Raw genomic sequence first — 17573 nt, forward strand, 5'->3', positions numbered from 1 at the left:
CCTCATTCTCTGTTCCTCAAGCTCGCTTCTGCCCTGTTCCACTCCCGCCTATTGCCATGACACATACAACACAACAATAGCCGGATAACTCCGGTGAAAAACATATTGCCCAGTAAAAGCAACTAACATGCAAATCATGTCATATATATCAAACTCAATATATAATAAAAGACAATGCATGTTTTAAAATAGTCTTCTCTTAAAGAATCTCTCATTTCATCGTTTGGGATACCGAGAAAAAGATATCGTAACTAAACCACCGACTCTCCCGATCGAGGTGGGGTTACTTATCTTACTTCTCTAGACTTTGAAGCCATTATATATATAAATCAGACGCTAGGCTAACTCAACCACCTAGGCCATACATATATAATCCCTCAAATCGTCTAATCGAACGTTTCGGTTCATTTCAAAACCAAAGAATAGGTTTCACAAGATGAATGCAATATATAACATAAATATAGCATTCATTAACACCATAAACTCATGTAATAATTCACATAAGAGCAAGTAATCAAATAAGTATGTGATTTAAGGAACTCGATACAAACCATCTCGAGTTTTAATCCCATTCAAGTAGTAGTCCACTTTTACGTTCCAAATGTGATGTTTAAGATGTCTTCTAGCTGTCCAAATCTAAACCAAGAACAACATCATCTTGTATTAAAATTCTGCTCAAGTTACAGTCCAACTTCCAAGCAAAAATACTACAAACCTTCTTCTTTCTTCTACCGGTTTCGAAATTGACGATATCGAGTTCAATGGCAACCAAACAAATCTGAAATGAAGTGTTGAAAGCCCACAAATATCAGCTAGGACTCATGTCAATGGCAGCTTAAATATAAGTAAGAAAAACAACTTCAAATCAAAAGTTCGACGGCATATCGGCATAATTCGGCAATCCGAACTCAACTATGTCAAGTCTATCACCATATACATCATATATCATCTGTATATCACTCAAAACCAGCATAACATAAGGTAGAGATTTCGAAATAAATGCTGGAAATTCATAACAAACTGATACAACATCCGTTCTCCGAACCATCTTCGATATAACAAAACATAGAAGTTCAACAACATCAATTCATAATCACATCTGATCTCTGCCATTTTCGACTTCTCAAATCATTATGAAACAAAATAAAACTTACATCAATTCGAAGGCCTCGTCACAAGGATTCCAAAACACTTTTCCGAATCGAATTCGGATAACCGGAACAAAAGATATGGCAATTTGAAGATGAAAATAGACTTGAGGGTTCTTGATTCTCCCTCTCGGTTCTTGTCTCTGAATTTGCTGATGAAAAAGATAGCATACACGTGAATAATCATAAGAATAACAAGTGTCCAACAAATTTTCCCATATTTGCACTTTGGCCCCTCAAGTCTTCAAAATTTGCAATTCAGTCCTCAGTCTTTCATTTTATTCAATTTCAATCCTAAATAATTTAAGAATATTAGAATTTAAATCAAAACTCTAAATATTCCCAAATTAAATATTTTCGAATTAAAATTAAATAATTCCGGGCGTTACAATTCTCCCCCACTAAGACACGATTTCGTCCTCGAAATCTCAAGTACTATCAGCATGTAAGACATATCAGATAACAGAAAGACTAAAGGAGAACTCACATCATTGAAACATCTCTGGAAATCGTTGTCGCATGTCCGATTCCGTCTCCCAGGTTGCTTCCTCAATACCATGACGACTCCACTGAACTTTCACAAGTGGAATAGTCTTCGTTCGAAGTTGCTTCTCCTTACGATCAAGAATCTGAATTGGCTTTTCAAAATAACTCAAGGTTTCGTCGAGTTCAGCCTCATCAGATTGAAGCACATGAGATTCATCAACAAGATATTTTTGAAGCATCGATACATGAAAGACATCATGTATTCCAGATAAGGATGGAGGAAGAGCTAATCGGTAGGCAAGATTGCCTATCTTCTCAAGAACTTCATATGGACCAATATAGCGTGGAGACAACTTCCCTCGCTTGCCAAATCGTACAGTACCTCTGAACGGAGAAATCTTCAGAAATACACGATCCCCCTATTCAAAAGACAAAGGTCGACGTCGAACATTGGCATACTTTGCTTGTCTGTCCTGAGCTGTCTTCATTCTTCTCTGAATAACTTTTACTTGTTCAGTCATATCTCGAATCATATCAGGTCCAATATCAGGTACCTCAGAAATATCATCCTAGTAAAGAGGAGATCGACACCTTTTTCCATACAAAGCTTCAAACGGAGCCATTTCAATACTCGATTGATAGCTGTTGTTGTACAAAAATTCACAAAGAGGTAGTGAATCTTGCCAACTAGTGCCAAAATCAAGCACCACAGCTCTCAACATGTCCTCCAATGTCTGAATGGTATGCTCAGACTGTCCGTCTGTCTGTGGATGATAGGCTGTGCTCAAGTGTAACTGAGTACCCAAAGCACTCTGTAAACTGTGCCAAAAGTGAGATGTAAATCGAGGATCACGATCTGATACAATAGATTTCGGCACTCCATGCAATCTGACAACTTCTCGAACATAAATCTCTGTCATCTGATCGTGTCTATATGTCATACGATAAGGAATAAAACACGCTGACTTCATCAATCTGTCGATAATCACCCAGATAGCATCGCAACCTCTAGAAAATCAAGGTAACTTCGTCACAAAGTCCATGGAAATATGATCCCATTTCCACTCAGGAACTGATAAACTCTGTAACAAACCAGGCGGTTTCTTTCTTTCAGCCTTCACCTGTTGGCAATTCAGACATCGAGAAACAAAATCAGTGATATCTGATTTCATTTGTTTCCACCAATATTGCATTTTCAAATCGTTGTACATCTTCCTACCACCAGGATGAATACTATAACGGCTACAATGCGCCTCTTTCAATAGTTGTTATCGTACATCAAAAATATCAGGCACTACAAGGCGATTACGTACATATAAAAGATCATCTCGAACCTGGTATTCAGATACATGCCCTGATCGGACTTTCTCAATCGAATTCTGCACATTCTGATCAAGTTTCTGCGCTTCTTTAATTCGCAACAATAGCGCTGGTTCAACTTGAATTTGATAAAGTCGAAGAGGCTGACAATTCATATCAAATACTAATCCAGAAAAACAACATTCTTCAATCAAATTTGATACACCAACCGTCGATAGAGATAAAGAACATACCTTTCAACTCAGTGCATCAGCAGCTGCATTCGATTTCCCCGGATAGTATTTAATCTCACAATCAAAATCTTTAAGCAAATCAAGCCATCTACGTTGTCTCATATTCAGTTCTGAATGTGAAAAAAAATATTTCAGACTCTTGTGATCAGAATAAATCTCAAACTGTTCCCCGTACAAATAATGTCGCCAAATTTTCAAAGCAAATATGATGGCGGCCAATTCAAGATCATGAATCGGGTATCTGGTCTCGTGAGGCTTCAACTGTCTCGAGGCATAAGAAATCACATGCCCTCGTTGCATCAATACACATCCCAAGCCTCGATGAGATGCATCACAATACACAGTGAAACCACCAGTACCTGAAGGAATCGTCAAGACTGGTGCACTGGTCAATCGTTTCTTCAACTCAAGAAAACTGGATTCACAGGCTTCAGACCAGATAAATGGGGCATTCTTCTGAGTTAATTGAGTAATCGGCTTTGCAATACTGGAAAAATCTTTAATGAATCGGCGATAATACCCAGCCAAACCCATGAAACTACGTATCTCAGAAACAGATGTGGGTCTAGACCAACTGATCACTGCTTCGACTTTGTTTGGATCAACAAATATACCATCTCCAGATATGATATGCCCAAGAAAAACAACCTGTTTCAGCCAAAACTCACACTTCGACAGTTTAGCATACAGTTTCTCAGCTCTCAAGGTCTTTAACACAGTTCTCAAATGCTCTGAATGATCAATCAGATTCTTCGAATATATCAAAATATCATCAATAAAAATTATCACGAAGTCATCAAGATATTTCTGAAAAATACGGTTCATCAAAGCCATAAACACAGCTGGAGCATTTGTCAGACCAAATGGCATAACTATAAACTCATAGTGGCCATACCTGGTTCTGAAAGCAGTTTTCGGAATATCAGAATCTCTAACTCTCAGCTGATGATATCCAGATCTCAGATCGATCTTGGAATACACAGAAGAACCCTGCAACTGATCAAATAAATCATCAATACGAGGCAAATGGTATTTGTTCTTTACCGTTGCCTTGTTCAGTTGCCGGTAATCAATACACAATCTCATTGAATCGTCTTTCTTTCTGACAAATAATACTGGAGCTCCCCAAGGAGAAACACTGGGTCGAATGTATCCCTTGGCCAGTAAATCTTCCAACTGATCTTTCAACTCTTTCAATTCCACTGGTGCCATTCAATAGGGTGCTTTAGAAATCGGTGCAGTACCTGGCATCAGTTCTATGTTGAAATCAATCTCACGATACGGAGGTAGTCCTGGAATTTCATCGGGAAAAACATCCGCAAATTCACTAACCACTGACAAATCAGCCAGGTTCGGGCTAGCTTCCAGAACATCAGCTGTATAAACAATAAATCCCTCTGCTCCTTTCTGCAAAAGTCGAGTCATAGATAATACTGAAATCAGAGGAATCTTAGCACGAGAACCCTTACCATAGAATTTCCATTCTCCAGCCATCTCACTACCTTCTGAAAACAGTATACGGTAGCTTTGTACTTGGTTAGCATATCAATTCCGATAATGCAGTCAAAATCAGACAAATCAAGAACAATACAGTCTATCTCTATCTCATTGCCATCATACTGTAGCAAACAATTTCTCACCATCTGCATAGATATAAGACCTCTCCCCAAAGGTGAAGAGACATATACTACAACAGGTAATGACTCAACAGGCAAAGCATGTAATGATGCAAATCGTGCAGAGATAAACATATGAGATGCACCAGTATCTATCAATACATAAGCTGGATAACCATAAAGAGAACAGTTACCTGCAATAACATCATCTGGTGCTCCCTGTGCCTGTTCTTCTGTCAGTGCAAAGACATGAGCCTGTTGTCTCGAAGGCTGACTACCTGTCTGACTCCCTCCTGGCCTTGTCTGTTGCTGTGGATGTGATGGTTGAGAGGAATGAACAGAAGAGGCTTGTCTCGCAGGTTGAGCCACTGATCGTGATGACTCTGTACCTCGTGATTGTCCAGAACCTCTCTGAGGACATACCCTCGCAAAATGGCCAGTCTGATGGCATATATGGCACCTCCCAGATACACCTCGGCACTGATCGGTTGGATGACCTCCACCACAACTGTTACAAAACACTCCTGACTTCTGTTTTGAGCCACTGGAACTCGAAGAACTGCTCCCCAGCTTTTTAAATTTTTTCCCTCGTGCTTGCAAATACCCCTTCTTTCCACTGCCACTACCACTTTCAAATCGAGAAGATTGTTGTGGAGTCTAAACCGAAGGTTGTGGCTGTCTCTGAGGCTGTGCGGCATACGAAGCTCCTCGCTGTTGGATCAAACCAGCTTCCGCTCCCTTGGCATTATTCAGAGCCTCAACAAAAGTATTCGGTCGCCTTGTGTTTACCAAAGTAAAGACGTCTGGATTCAATCCATTAATGAACTGATCAGCCATTGCCTCGTCACTATCAGCAACATGTGGAGCAAAACGTAGCAAGGTAGAAAACTTTGCAACATATTCTTCAATGTTTAAATTCCCCTGCTTTAAATTAGCAAATTCAGCTCCCTTATCTTTGCGGTGAGACACCGGAAAGAAGCGTTGGTAAAACTCAGTTTTGAAGATGCTCCAGGTAATTACAGTTCCTCTACGCTCCAGAGCATTCTTTGTTGTGAACCACCAACTCTTTGCAACCTCATGCAACTGGTGCCCTATCAATCTGACTCTCCGCTCATCACCATAATCAAGAGAATCAAATAACATCTCCATATCATCGAGCCAACCTTCACATTCAACTGCATTTTCAGTACCTTTCAGTGTAGGTGGATGGTATGATTGAAAACGTTTCAGTAATGTTTCCATCGGAGTGGCAGTCATATCTGTCATATCTCGAGAGGTACTTCCCTGTTCATTGCTTGGAATTGCAACTTGAAGCACTATCGGTGTTACTACTGTCTGTTCTGGCAGAGGAGTATGAACTGTCTGCTCTGGCATAGGATTAGGAACCCGTGGTCTAAGAGGAGGTCGTCCTGGTCATCGAGACATATCTGATTATCAAAAGGGTTATGATACCAAAATCATCAAATCTATCTCAGTCCTCCTCTGATCATCTTACCTCTGATCAAGACTCGGTTCTGATTCAATCGTAAATAAATAATCGAGGTATTCAGATAAAACATGCTTCCAATCAATTCAGATAATCAGGTAGCATGTCATAAACCACAGAACACATGCCGCTAATCGTTTCAGATATTCCAGTAAGCATGCATCTTAACAATCGTCAAACATACTTTCAAATTAAATTACGGAATCATGTAATCAAATACTTGAAAGTAAAGCATGCTAACATTTACAACATGTCATTCAATTATGTAAATAAATCATAGCATAACAAAATAAGTAAGCAAGGAAGATGACTCGTTCTACCCCACTCACTATCTTTCGCAGTCCAGAATTTTCTGTCTCTGATACCACCTGTTGTGATGACCTGGTTCTTAATCTCTCAAATCAAAAAATTAATCCAAGATCATGAATTAAAGATAAGAAATCAACAAGCATCCGAAGCTGCAAAGATTTTTTTTTTTTTAGAGAGGGGGTGCGCTCGGGCAGCTCTTTTCAGCCGCTCGAGCGCCCACCCTCGGGTGTGAGCACCAAAGGGGTGCGCTCGGGCTGCTGTTTTCTGCAGCTCGGGCGCTGCCCTGGGCAGATTCTTTGATACAAAAACATTCACAAAATAAAGATCAAGTTCTAGACATGTTGAATCAAGTCCAAAAACACCTCACCATATTCTAAGAAACATTAACAAGGAAACAACATATACATTAACATCTCAATACCAAAGTAACACATCTAGACATAAACTCAAGTCTATCAAGTGTACAATTTCAACTCTAACATAGGATCAACTTCTAATGTAAAGTAGACAAGATTCAAGTCTACTAAATATAAAACATAGTTCTTGATCTTATCAAACAAGTGACAGCAACTCAACATCTATACCGGATCATCACGCTAATCCCTCATTCTCTGTTCCTCAAGCTCGCTTCTGCCCTGTTCCACTCCTACCTATTGCCATGACACATACAACACAACAATAGCCGAATAACTCCGGTGAGAAACATATTTCCCAGTAAAAGCAACTAACATGCAAATCATGTCATATGTATCAAACTCAATATATAATAAAAGACAATGCATGTTTTAAAATAGGCTTCTCTTAAAGAATCCCTCATTTCTTCGTTTGGGATCCCGAGAAAAAGATATCGTAACTAAACCACCGACTCTATCGATCGAGGTGGGGTTACTTATCTTACTTCCCTAGACTTTGAAGCCATTATATATATAAATCAGACGCTAGGCTAACTCAACCACCTAGGCCATACATATATAATCCCTCAAATCGTCTAATCGAACGTTTTCGTTCATTTCAAAACCAAAGAATAGGTTTCACAAGATGAATGCAATATATAACATCAATATAGCATTCATTAACACCATAAACTCATGTAATAATTCACATAAGAGCAAGTAATCAAATAAGTATGTGATTTAGGGAACTCGATACAAACCATCTCGAGTTTTAATCCCATTAAAGTAGTAGTTCACTTTTACCTTCCAAATGTGATGTTTAAGATGTCTTCTAGCTGTCCAAATCTGAACCAAGAACAACATCATCTTGTATTAAAATTCTGCTCAAGTTACAGTCCAACTTCCAAGCAAAAAACTACAAACCTTCTTCTTTCTTCTACCGGTTTCGAAATTGACGATATCGAGTTCAATGGCAACCAAACAAATCTGAAATGAAGTGTTGAATGCCCAAAAATATCAGCTAGGACTCATGTTAATGGCAGCTTAAATATAAGCAAGCAAAACAACTTCAAATCAAAAGTTCGACGGCATATCGGCATAATTCGGCAATCCGAACTCAACTATGTCAAGTCTATCACCATATACATCATATATCAGCTGTATATCACTCAAAACCAGCATAACATAAGGTAGAGATTTTGAAATAAATGCTGGAAATTCATAACAAACTGATACAACATCTGTTCTCCGAACCATCTTCGATATAACAAAACATAGAAGTTCAACAACATCAATTCATAATCACATCTGATCTCTGCCATTTTCGACTTCTCAAATCATTATGAAACAAAATAAAACTTACATCAATTCGAAGGCCTCGTCACAAGGATTCCAAAACACTTTTCGGAATCGAATTCGGATAACCGGAACAAAAGATATGGCAATTTGAAGATGAAAATAGACTTGAGGGTTCTTGATTCTCCCTCTCGGTTCTTGTCTCTGAATTTGCTGATGGAAAAGATAGCATACACGTGAATAATCATAAGAATAACAAGTGTCCAACAAATTTTCCCATATTTGCACTTTGGCCCCTCAAGTCTTCAAAATTTTCAATTCAGTCCTCAGTCTTTTATTTTATTCAATTTCAATCTTAAATAATTTAAGAATTTTAGAATTTAAATCAAAACTCTAAATATTCCCAAATTAAATATTTTCGAATTAAAATTAAATAATTCCGGGCGTTACATGAAGGCAGCGATATCATAGTTATCTGCTCCATTCAAGTATAGTGAGTCTAAAGATTCAACAAAAAACTGCACATAAAAATTTTCATAAAAAGCTTGAGATTTATATTTATAAAATAACATGAACATGTTGTGAAAACTTGACATCTTAGGTAATGAAGTGCATGCATTTATCACCACCGTCGTTTGAGCATATAATTTGAGAAGGCACTTTCGGAGCTCAACCCAACATTCCAAACCCTGCGTTGAGCACGTATATTGGGAAGGCACTTCCGGAGCTCATCCCGGAAATCCGAAACCCTGCATTCTTGAGCACATATTTTGGGAAGGAACTTCCAGAGCTCAAACCAGAAATCCAAAACCCTGTATTATCCGTCTCGTTTTTCCACCATAAATTAACATACACCATCAAAATATTTTCGTGCATCATTCATATAATCATACTTCTCACACATTCCATAACTTCATCATTCCATGCTCTTAAACTTTGTGATAAACATCATGCAACTAAAACTGATGTCAGGACTCATTCATGCATAGCATACTTCAAAACATTTCGTGGTAAAATATCTTTCATGGGGAAGAAATCACATAAACATTTAATACATAGCATAATCGATCCATGTGAGTTGTTCCATCCGTCCCGGACATTCGAATTTGAAACTTTTACCTATGGAACATCTTAAAAACACTTAAAAGAGCTTAAAAAGTCAAAAACTTAAATTTTGGACCGACACATGAAAACTAAAATTTTTGGGATAGAACCTGCTCGCTCGAGCGCAGGAACTTGCCGCTCGAGCGAGCCATGCGTGAACGCTCTCCTCGAGCGGCAAAAAATGCACTTGAGCGAGAGGCTTGCTGCCGGGATTCCCTTACACTCTTCCTTTCTAATTTTTCTACTCTAAAGGACTCTCTTTCACCATCAATTATTTTTCACTTGAAAAGAAACCATTCCTGGACAAGAAAATTTCAAAACTTGAAAAAGATTTGTCCCAAAAACTACCAACATCAAAATTCTGCAACTATGCTTCAAAATCCATAAAAAAAACCTCAATACATTTACACTAAAGACATCAGGAACACCTCACGCTTCACGTTTAAACATCATACTCATGAATTTTACAAGAAACATGCATCGATCATCAGAAAACCACCTAGGGTTAAACATTTAAAATAGATATAGTATTGAATGAGTTTCAAAATAGTAAAAACTTTCCTGAAACATTTTCTTGGATTTAACCTGGTCTGCGTAATGATCTAGTCTCTAGAATTTGAAGAACCCTAACCTTGTGTTTGAACGTGAGAGGAAGATTGGGAAAGAGAAGAGTAAGCGTTCCAGATGAGAGAAATAAAAGAATTTTGAACGCTTATAATTTTGTGACTAGTGGGCTCCCAACACGGCCCATTAATTATAATTAAAAGTTTTAAAAAACTTTAACTCTCCCCATTTAATAAAATACACTGCATCATCTTAAACTTAATTAAATAAAATATTTTTCTCAACTCTTTTCGGAGGCTAGTTTCGTCCCTACGGTCCAGAATTAAATACCAAACCTGAAAACCTTTAAAATAACATCATAACACATAAATTTCAGGCATGACAATAAATCACATAATTAAACATAATAATTAAATTTTCTAAATAACATGCATTAAATCATATACTTTTAATTAATTTATCGTGATTAAGCTAGTGGACTTTTTGGACCTTACATATCTTGTCGGTTGAACAACATACCGAATAAATAAGTATAATTTGATATGTGTTCCTTTTGTTGGTATAAATCATCATATTAAGAATGTGTTTTTGTCTTGGAATTTATGTCAGAAACCGAAAGTTCTTTTGAATGGTTGTTTTGCACATTTCTTGATTATATGAATGGAAAGCAACTTCAAACTATATTTTCAAATCAATTTCAAACCATGATGAATGTCATTGAAACATTTTTTCCTCAATCACATCATCGTTTATGTCAATGAAATATAAATAAAAATGCTCCTTCTTACTTTGGGAGTTTAAATGACAATTCAACATTTAAAAAGTAGTGGTATAAGTGCATCACTTATTGCAAATCCGAGGATGAATTTGAAGTCACGTGGAGAAATTTGATTGATACATATAATTTGGATGGTCATAAATGGTTGAATGTGATGCATAAACTTTGAAAAAAAGAGCCAATGCTTTTTGTAATGAAAAGTTTAGGGCGGGGATTTTGACTACTTCGAGGAGAGAGGACACAAATATGGCTTTGAAAAAAAGAAGGTAACAAAATCGATTCTTTGTATGAATTTGTGATGAATTATGCAAAGATTCAAAATAAATGGCGGGAGAAAGAGAAGGCCGAGGATACCCGATGTCGTCATGGTAAGCCTGTACAGATTTTGAAAAATAATCCATTGTTAATTCATCATGTTGATGTGTATACGATTTCCATATATCAGTTATTTTAAATGAAATTGTTTAATTCCTTGAATTTCAAATTTGTTGAAACACCAGCTTTTTATGGTAATGATTTGAATTGGATCGCGGTGAAAGTAAAATCTCATGATGAACACTCTAGGGTGAGGTATGTGTTGTTCAATAAGTAGACTCAAAAAATAAAGTGTACTTGTCATATGTTTGTGACAATGGATATTTTGTGTAAGCATGCTTTGATTATGTTTAACTCTATGGATGTCATTGTTTTGCCCATCTGTTATATTTTGAAAATATGGACAAAGAATGTGAAAAATAGAGAGAAATGTTCTTTGCGAGCTTGAAATAGAAGTTGCACATAAATTTTTCTCGCCATTTAGCTTGAATGAAGTAGTTGGACATCACTTTTTCACGTAATCCTCAAATGATCTTATCGCTTCTGCCCTACTCGAGTACTTCTGATAGAAAGCACATTTGTATTTGTTGACTTCAAAATGTGTTTCTACCCAAGTCTCATAAACACCAAGGTTTTTTCCTTCAAATACAACATACGCTTTCCCTTAAAAAAAATTCCTGATTCCATACAAAAAAAATCACGTTATAAGAAATAAAATAAATTAAATGTCTGTGACTCACCATTTAACCACTAAATAGTAGTGTATCAAAAGTGATGTCATTTTATTATTTAGAAGTATAAACTTGGCGAGATAAATGAATGCATAAACAAAAACAATCAATTTTTATCCCCTATATTAGTAAAAGATACAAAATAATTTAGCTTTGTTTCACATACATTCAACTATAACACAAAGTGAGGCCATAAAATATTATACATTTATGATCATGGACTTTAGATTAACTTTTTCAAAAATATCTAAACCAAATCAACAAGTTAACAAAATTAAAATATTACCTTTGCGAGCAGATTTTGAATTACATGAGCCAGCTCAAAATAACTAACTTAAAATAATAAAAAAACCTCTTCACATCAGTAGCTAAATATAACCAATACACAACCCCGTGAATTCCTAAACATAAACAAACAAATTACACAATCATATCATATAAACACATTTACCGGATATTTAATGAAATGCTTCGTTATTCCTACTTTCCCTCAAACTTGATTTACTAAATCGGTTGGAAATTTTGATTGTGCTTAATGAAATAAAATTAAGAAATTCAAAGTTTGCAAAGTTCGGAAAAGGAAAAAGGATTGAGAAGCTAAAATAAAAAAAATTGGAAAATTGAGGTGCAGGGGCGCCGAAAATTTCTCCCCTGCACTAGTCATGCTGCCTGGGCAAACGCAGAGGCGCAATATATTGCGCCCCTACACTAGAGCTTCTGCCTTGAACTTTTCCAATGCACCTGGAGTGGTGCAAGGGCGCAATATATTGCGCCCATGCACCGGTGCTTGTAGCCACACGAAAATTTGCATCTTTTTTTTGAATTTTCTGATATTTTTGACTTTTTTTGGTGACTTTTGTCAGTTATTTTTACCAAAAGACATACCACATAATTGAAAAGTTTTTTCTTTACATATAAACAATATAAATATGTGAATCAAACATCGTTTTTAATATTCAGATTCTCAGATTTTCAAATACATTCTGCATATATTTTGCTTCTTCTTCTTTTTACAAAAGAGAGTTCATATCATTTCTGGTTATTGAACTTGTGATTTATTGTGCTCTTATCACAAGTTTTTTGTTGTTGTATCTCGGGAGAAGTTTTCCAAATTCCATTAGCACCAAGAGCGGGGCAAAAAGTTCTTAAGGATATCGTGTTAAACACGAGTCTCAACAAATATTCATTATGTTTCTGTTTACTACCATTTTCAAATCAATCCCAAAAATATACAATCTCTATATTATTACAAGATTAAGAAGTTTTTTGAATTTTCGATCATTGAAGATGGCTACAACTTCAACAACAAATGTTTCTACGACGCATGGGGAGAAACCGGAAAAATTCAGGTGGCACAGATTTCAAGCGATGACAACAAAATATGCTATTCTATCTCACAACCTTGAGTTTGACTAGGTTCCTTAAGGAAGATCCTCCAATCATTTCTGAAGATGAGATAGATCCTTGTAGGAGAGCAGTGTTTGATGCATGGAACCAAAGCGACTTCCTTTGCAAAAAATACATACTCAATGGATTGGACAATGCATTGTACAATGTGTATTGTCAAGTCAAACCAGCAAAGGAACTTTGGGAAACACTTGAAAATAAATACAAGGCGGAAGATGCCGGTCTGAAAAAGTTCATTGTGAGATGGTTTTTGGATTACAAGATGATAGACTCCAAATCTATTGTGAGTCAAGTGCAAGAACTACAAGTACTACTGCACGAGATTCATGCGGAAGGGATGAGTTTAAGTGAGTCCTTTCAAGTTGCTTCTTTGATTGAGAAACTCCTTCCGTTGTGGAAGGATTTCAAGAACTACTTAAAGCACAAACAAAAGGAGATGGGTCTGGAAGATCTAATTGTGAGACTAAGGATCAAATAATACAATCGAAACACCGAGAAAAGAAACAACAAGTTAGCATAAAAAGTGAAAATCATGGAGACCAGTAATAATAGAGGGAAGAAGAGAAAGTTCGTGGGTGTGAAAGAAAAATATCAATCAAACCAAAAGAAGAATTTTCAAGAAAATTTCTACAATTGCGGACAACCAAATCATAAAGCAAAAGATTGCAGGCTTCCAAAGAAAGGCAAACAACAAGCCAATGTGGCTCAAGAAAGGTCAGTACCATTTGATATATCAGATTTGGATTTAACCGCAGTTCTGTTTGAAACAAATATGGTGGACAACCCCAATGATTTGTGGGTTGATACGGGTGCTACCCGCCACATATGCTCCGATAAGGAGATGTTTTCCACATACACTCCAAATTCTGGGAGAAAATTGTTTATGGGAAACTCTGCCACATCGGACATTGTGGAGGTTGGAAAATTCATCTTGAAGATTACGTCTGGAGTGGAGATGACTCTCGCAGAAGTGCTAAACGTTCCTGAAATAAGGAAAAATCTGGTGTCGGGGTCAACACTAGTGAAACATGGATTTAGGCTGGTTTTTGAATCAAATAAATTTGTACTGACCAAGAATGGTCATTTTGTTGGAAAGGGGTATCTCGATGAGAGCCTCTTAAAGTTAAATGTAATCGCGGTTCACCGCAAGATTGATGGCAATAAAGCTGATAATTCTATTTACTTGGTTGAGTGCTCTGATTTATGCCATGTTCGTTTAGGACACGTAAATTATAATACATTGATACGTTTAATGAATTTGGAATTATTGCCGAAGTACAAAATTAATCCAACACATAAATATGAGATATGTGTTGAAGCAAAAATGACCAAGCTGTCATTTCATTCAGTCGAAAGATGTACAACTCCTTTACAATTAATTCACACATACTTATGTGATTTAAAATTTGTACAAACAAGAGGAGGAAAAAAGTATTTTGTGACATTTATAGATGATTGCAAAAGATATTGTTATGTATATCTTTTAAGAAGTAAAGATGAAGCACTAGATGCGTTCAAAACCTATAAAATAGAAGTTGAAAATCAAATTGAAAAACAAATAAATAATGTGCGCAGTGATAGAGGTGGAGAGTACGGAACACCTTTTGATGACATTTTTTCCTCATCCGGCATTATTCAACAAACGACCGCACCATACTCACCTCAGTAAAACGGAGTTTCCGAAAGGAAAAATTGAACTTTGATGGAAATGATGAACGCATTGTTAATAAGTTCGGGCTTACCCCAAAACTTGTGGGGGGGAAGCAATCCTTTCAGCTAATAATATTCTGAATAAGCAACCACACAAAAAAAATGATAAAACACCATATGAGTTATGGAAAAGTTACAAACCTTCATATAAGTACCTCAAAGTGTGGGGTTGCTTGGAAAATGTTGAAATACCAAAGCAAAGCACGTAAAAAAAGGACCAAAGACGGTCGAATGCATATTCATTGGATATGCACATAATAGTAGTGCCAATAGATTTATAGTGCACGACTCTGAAATTTCTGGAATGACAAAAGGGATGACTATTGAGTCCAGAAATGCATTGTTCTTTGAAAGCATGATAAGTCAAGATCTGCCGGCGAATACAAAGCGGCCATAATTTTATTGCTTGTATGTTTTGTTGGGGTGGCTCTTGTGGTTGATTACCTCTAGGCCTCATCTTCTTCTTCCTTGGCATATCTAACAATTTCCACAAGCTGGGCTTGCCATAATAACTATATTTTTGAAGCGCCAAACGCCACAGACGACATTCAAATCCGAAAGGTCGGATTTTTTATTCATAATATTTGTATGTAGATTATTCTAATACATTATGTTTTGATGATTCCAGATCGGAGAAAACATATCAGCTACATTTGCCGATTTGCCAGCTCCATCATTAGAATGGGAGCAGATGCCAACAGCACCTGTCCCTCGTTTGGATGGTTTTGCAATTCAGATCAAGAAACTTTTATATGTGTTCTCCGGATATGGAAGTCTTGATTATGTAAGGTTTTGGTCCATCTTTTCTATCATATTATATTTATGCAATCAGGCTTGGAAGAAAGTATATTTTTTCTTCAAAAATGAATTGAATTTAGTGTTGTTATATTTTTTCATGATAGGTGCATTCTCATGTTAATGTCTACAACTTTACGGATAATACTTGGAGTGGAAAATTTGATACACCAAAAGATATGGCAAATTCACATTTGGGAATGGCAAGTGATGGAAGATATATATATGTTATATCTGGGCAACCTGGCCCACAGTGTCGTGGACCTACAGCTCGTACATTTGCACTGGATACCGTCACCAAAAAGTAGAAGAGCTTGCCACTTTTACCAACCCCTAGGTATGTGCTGCATTTACTTCATGCATCCCGTCTTGTGAGACCTCAGCACAAAGTATAACTTGTAAATTTAAGCAACGCAAAACTTATATAACCAAAATTTCAGAAATAAATGATTTCAGGTATGCTCCGGCTACTCAACTTTGGAGGGGAAGGATCCATGTGATCGGTGGAAGCAAAGAGAATCGCTATACATCTGGAGTAGACCATTGGAGTCTTTTGGTTAAGAATGGTAAGGCTGTTGAGAGGCAATGGCGAAAAGAAGTACCTATACCCCGAGGTGGACCACATAGGTATCAGAGATTACAGACATCATTTCTTTCATTCTCACCATCAAAATTATGTTATAGCACATAACTGTTGGTGTTTCAATAGGGCTTGCGTTGTTGTTGATGAGAAGCTTTATGTTATTGGTGGTCAAGAGGGTGATTTTATGGCAAAACCAGGGTCGCCTATATTCAAATGTTCTCGGAGGCATGAGGTACATATTTTTGTTACACGCTAGCTGCTACTGTTCTTTGGTTAATTTTCTCAAGATTTCTCCAAATGCTGCTTTAGGTGGTCTATGAGGATGTGTATATGCTTGATGGTGAAATGAAGTGGAAAACTTTGACCCCATGCCGAAACCAAACTCCCATATAGAATCTTCTTGGGTGGTTTTGAACAACTCCATAATTATCGTGGGAGGAACAACAGAGAAACACCCGGTGACAAAAAGAATGATACTGGTTGGGGAGGTTTTTCAATTTCATTTGGATACACTGGAAAAGTTCTTATTTATTGCTAGATTTGGATGGTGTGTTGAGCGCATTTATGTTGCTGGAGCAAGGAATCAAACTCCTGTTAATTTTATAGAAATGGTCTATTATTGGAAAGCTTCCATATCGCATAAAAACTACATTGGCTGGCTTCTGGAATGGGTGGCTCTATTTTACATCTGGATAGAGAGACAGAGGACCCGATAACCCGCAAGCAATAAAAGTAGTCGAAGAAATGTGGAGAACAAAAGTGCAGTTGTGATATGCTCTTTCTTGTTCCCCTCGTTATTGCAATCTATCACAGGTAGTTCATGTTTTATTGCTAAGGAGAGATGTCTGGATCAGTTGGATTTTATGTTGAGGTTAGTTGGTCGTATGAAATTTTCCAAACTTAGTTTTGTTTTATTTATTTATTTACTCACCACCACCATCAACAACAACAGAGTAAGAGGCATGCTTGAGATTAGAGAGGTGGTCATTGTTGCGTCAAACTCCATAGGTGTGGGCTACACAATAGAAGTGGGTTTGGTTTGCAGGGACATAGTTGGTTCTTCTCGAATGAATTCTTTGATTTATTTTAGGACAAGTAAATTATTAATTGATTGGTTTAATTTGTTTTGCCCCTACTTTTGAATATGAGTTTGATGATTTGAGAAGTTTATTGATCTGTAAAACAGTGTGATGTCTAACCCTTTACTGTGGACCATCTAACGACATCCATCTGTCCATAACTCCACTCATTTCTCATTCCTGCATTTGCTGACACTATCTCAATTTTCCGATTTAGTTAA

General features: G+C 36.9%; 1 pseudogene; it reads left to right on the top strand.

Moving 5' to 3' along the window:
• Positions 1 to 13717: 13717 nt before the first annotated feature.
• LOC140889960 (kelch repeat-containing protein At3g27220-like) lies at positions 13718 to 17044 on the top strand (annotated as a pseudogene).
• Positions 17045 to 17573: the final 529 nt, after the last annotated feature.

This window comes from Henckelia pumila, chromosome 3 (genome assembly GCF_033568475.1).
Source record: "Henckelia pumila isolate YLH828 chromosome 3, ASM3356847v2, whole genome shotgun sequence".
NCBI lineage: Eukaryota > Viridiplantae > Streptophyta > Magnoliopsida > Lamiales > Gesneriaceae > Henckelia > Henckelia pumila.